The sequence below is a fragment of the Bison bison genome, unplaced genomic scaffold, assembly GCF_000754665.1.
Source record: "Bison bison bison isolate TAMUID 2011002044 unplaced genomic scaffold, Bison_UMD1.0 scf7180017864524, whole genome shotgun sequence".
Taxonomy (NCBI): Eukaryota; Metazoa; Chordata; class Mammalia; order Artiodactyla; family Bovidae; genus Bison; species Bison bison.
The window spans coordinates 4,841,209-4,845,873 of record NW_011495075.1 but is presented as its reverse complement, the minus strand read 5'-3'; the positions used below and the strand labels follow the sequence as shown (position 1 = coordinate 4,845,873).

Below are 4,665 nucleotides of genomic sequence, written 5' to 3'. Positions count from 1 at the left end.
AAGGCCTCCTCAGACAGCCATTTTGCTTTTTTGCATTTCTTTTTCTTGGGGATGGTCTTGATCCCTGTCTCCTGTACAATGTCACGAACCTCTGTCCATAGTTCATCAGGCACTTTGTCTATCAGATCTAGTCCCTTAAATCTACTTCTCACTTCCACTGTATAATCCACAAAAAGATATGCAATCTTATGACAACATGGATGGACCCCCAACAGTATTATTCTAAGTGAAATAAGTCCTACAGAGAAAGTCAATACCATATGATTTCCCACATATGAGGAATAAATAAGTTAACAAATCACATAGATAAAAGAGCAGTAGTTACCAGAGAGGAAGAGGGATGGAGGGAGGGCAAAATGGTTAAAGGAGGTCAACTGTGCAGTGATGGATGGAAACAGTTTTTCTTGATAAGTATACTCTGGTGGCACTAGTGGTAAAGAACTCACCTGCCAATGCAGGAAACATGAGATGCGGGTTTGATCCCTGGGTTGGGAAGATCAACTAGAGGAAGGCATGACAACCCACTCCAGTATTCTTGCCTGGAGAATCCCATGGTCAGAGGAGCGTGGCGAACTACAGTCCATGGTGTTGCTAAAAGTCAAACACGACTGGAGCAACTTAGTACACGTGCATGCATACTGTGGTGTATATAAAAGCCAAAAATATAATGTTCACATGAAACTTATATAGTGTTATAAACCAAAATTACATCAATATAAATAAATACATATTTTAATTTAAAAATAAATAAAAGTTATATTCTGAAGGGCACGCCCACTTCTGTGCAAGATGGAATAACAAGGACAGAATTACCCTTTTGTCTGAAGCAATTAAAAACTTGACCAAATGTATGAAACAAGGGTTTTTAAGACATGGGCCATCAGGTAACAAAGGACAGTAATCCCTAAGCAGTGAGAAACAAGCAAGATGAGCCCTATGATTTATTGAGCTTATGACCTTGAGAGAATTTCCAGGAAACAGCATTGGGTGGGGAGACCCAAGCTGAGCCCAGTGAATCACTGAACTGAAGGGCAAAGCTGAATGTTTGAGGAGACTCTGCCAGAAAGAATTCTCAGTACAAAGTTCCTGAGAAGAGATTGCTGCCCAGAGACAGAGGACCAGAGACCTGGAGAGGCTTCCTCTTGCATATTCAGGTGAGTTCTAATCCACTTGTGCATGCGAGGAAACTACTTAAGACCCAGGAAAGAATATGACCTGAAATGATGGAAGATAATAGCACCCAGCACTCAGCAAAGGACTATTATGACCTGCCAGACTAGATAACCTCGTGATTGATGGGGCATGGAGTAAACAGAAGGATCTTGCAGTGGTAAATAATTAACTCTGGATTCAGCCTACTCTTGTTCTGCACAACAAATCTTAAATGCAAACCGGAAAGGATTAAACTATTTCCAAATAACTGCATCCCAGGACAAAGTCCAAAAATATTTATAAGATGACAGAAATAATCAGCACCTATAAGGGTAAAGTTGACAAATAAAAGAGGCATGCAAAGAAACAGGAAAGTAAGATCCCAGTCAATCAAAAATGATCATAAACTGACACAGATGACACAGATCTTAGCAGATAAGAACATTAAAATGGTTGTTACTAGTGTATTTCAGATGTTCAAGAAGTTAAGTAGAAATATGGGCAATATAAGAAAAGATTTAAGTCAAACTTAGATTAAAACAAGAACATATGAGATACCATGGATATGTCAGGCGAGTGTATGCTCCTCGGTTCTGTCTCATCACAACAAAGATTTGGAGTGATGGACATTAAAGCCCTCAGCACGTCACAGCTCTTGGGTCTTGGACAGACCGTGTTATAGCTCTCAGGTCACGAACAGACTGTGTTATAGCTCTTAGACAAATCAGTGTTACAGCTCTGTGTTACAGCTCTATTTTATTTAGAAAATAGCAAGAAAATCCATCCTCGAGGCATGAGGGCATGTTGACCCAAAAACGCAAAGAGAAGAGCACTCCAGCACACAGGGGAGAGAGAGAGACCTCCGGCCCTTTGGCTCCTCTTTTAATATATTTCCTCTCCCTGGGCCTGCCCTATGTAAATTGGGCTAGCCAGGAGTGCTGTTTGTTCTATTTGAGGTCCTCTTTCAGGTCCTCAGACCTTCCTTTGTTCTATTTTTGTGGGCTTTTCCTTTCCTTGTCTTTTAGCCACTGCCATTCTGGACTCCTGTTTCCTATTCTAACTACCTAACAGGTGGGATTAGTGGCAAATTAGACATTGAAGGAAAAATTAGTGATGAGGCCACAGAAGCTATCCAAAATTAAACACAGAGAAAGAGGATTTAAAAAGAAAACAAAGCAAAACAAGCAAAACCACACCAAAACAGAGCATCAGTGACCTGTGCTACAACATCAAGGGATCTAGATGAGAGAGAAACGACCATCAACTGGCTGGTAGGCATCCTTAAGATGGCCCACAGCGATCCCCCCAACAGTACTCATTCTTGTGAAATCCCTTCTTCTTGAGCGTAGACTGAACCTATTTCCTAAGGAATGAAAGAACACAAAAGCAATGAGATGTCACTTTGAGATTAGATTACAAAGAACTGTGACTTCTCCCTTGAGTGCTTAAAAAGGGAGAATTTGACTAAATATTGAAAAGGTTTTCAAATATTGTTGTTCAGCAAAACTTATGTAATAATGTGCATGTCTACTGGCCATCAACATGACTCACTGTTCCTTGTCTAAACACCAAAAAATAAAAACCACATGTGTGCTCTGTGCTCAGCCATTCAGTTGTGTCTGACTCTTTGTGACTCCATGGACTGTAGCCAGAGTAGACTGTAGATAGAATCCTCTGTCCATGAAATTTTTCAGGCAAGAATACTGGAGTAGATCGTCATTTCCTTATACTACATACTACACTTGATCTTAGCCAACAGGCTAATAGAATGAAATTATTCCTCCTTTAAAGAAAACACCAGAACACTCTTCATTCATATTCTCATCATTCATAGCATTTCCAATTCCAGGATCTTTGAATGAGGTGGTTCCCTGTTGTTGCATAACAAATCAACGCCATGACAACAAACATCTATTCATTTATACTTTCTTTGTGTCAGGAATCTAGACAAGCTTAGCTTTTATAGGAGGAACAATTTCTTTAAGGTGAGAGTATATGTTTCTTTGTTTTTTGAAGTGTAGACATGAAACAGTGACACATGATGATGACCAGTAGGCATGCATAGTATTACATGAGTTTAGCTGAAGGCTCTTTCTTCTGCTTCACTCTGCTCCACCATGCTTTAGATTAATTTCTTGCACACAAACTATAGTTAAATTTTGTGTTCATTTTAATTTGAAACTTTCTATCATCCAAGTGATGATTTGGTTTCATTTATATGTACTGTAATTATTATTATATTTGGGCTTGTTTATGTCATCTTATTTTGTGCTTTCTGTTTACCATGTTTTCTCAGTCTCATTTTTATCCCCCTCCATTTGTGCACTATTTTGGGTTGATGCAGTTTTATTTATTCCTCCCTCATCCCCACCTTCTGATTTGAAAATATTATTTTGTTTCTATTCTTTTAGTGTTGTCCTCACAATTTAAAAAGCACTATCTGATTTTTTTTTAAAGTCTGAAGTGAACATTAATCATCTCTTTATATATATATATATATGTATATATATATATATATGGCATTCTCACAGGATATTCAAAACTGGGAACTTCTGTAAGTTTGCATTTAGTAGGACCTAAGTAAAAGCAATAAATTCAGGAACCAGAATGACTCACTATCATAAACCTTAATCAGTAATATTTAAATATCCATGCAAAATAATTTCTTGAACAATATACTCTTTAAAAACATTTGAAAGGGATATTTATAATGGAAAAATTGAAATATGTAAGATGGTAGACATATATGTCTTTTCTTTCCGTTATAATGATTGAATTTTACTTTCCTTATCACTGTGGGCTACAAGACATTTTCTAAGCAGTTTAGTCTAACTTGTAATTACATTGAGTGTGTGTACGAAGTTACTTCAGTCATGTCTTACTCTTTGCAACCCTATGGACTGTAGCCTGCCAGGCTCCTCTGTCCATGGGATTCTCCAGGCAGGAATACTGGAGTGGGTCGACATTCCCTTCTCCAGGAGTTCAAACCGGCGTCTCTTACATCTGCATTGGCAGGTGGGTTCTTTACCAGTAGCACCACCTGGGAAGCCTTGTAATTACATTAAGGGATTAAATATCTTGATATTTCCTTAACTTTCCAATATTATTTGGCTGTATATCTTTTCAAATTAATGTACTTGATTATTATAAATATCTCACGTTCAAAATAGCCTCAAATTGCATGATAAAATTTCATTCAATTGGCTTTTATATCAATTCAGTCATCAAAAATTTATGACATTATTGGATATTCATGCTATAGTCTTTCTATAGTAAGAGCAGAATTAGAGATTTAATATCTGTATTGGTCTTTTCTGTTCCCAGAGTTTTTGGTTAGCATGCCAATGGCACCCCAACTCCAGTACTTTTGCCTGGAAAATCCCATGGATGGAGGAGCCTGGTGGGCTGCAGTCCATGGGGTCGCTAAGAGTCGGGCACGACTGAGCGACTTCACTTTCACTTTTCACTTTCATGCATTGGAGAAGGAAATGGCAACCCACTCCAGTGTTCTTG

At 38.3% G+C, this 4,665-nt stretch overlaps 1 protein-coding gene across 1 annotated transcript in view; it reads left to right on the top strand.

Moving 5' to 3' along the window:
• The first annotated feature begins 1,049 nt into the window (after positions 1-1,049).
• Positions 1,050-4,665, top strand: part of CRB1 (crumbs family member 1, photoreceptor morphogenesis associated) — a 193,616-nt gene continuing 190,000 nt past the window's right edge. Inside the window, exon 1 of the mRNA XM_010831101.1 lies at positions 1,050-1,154. The gene's annotated coding sequence lies outside the window, so the exon portion shown is untranslated. The remainder of the gene's footprint in view (positions 1,155-4,665) is intronic.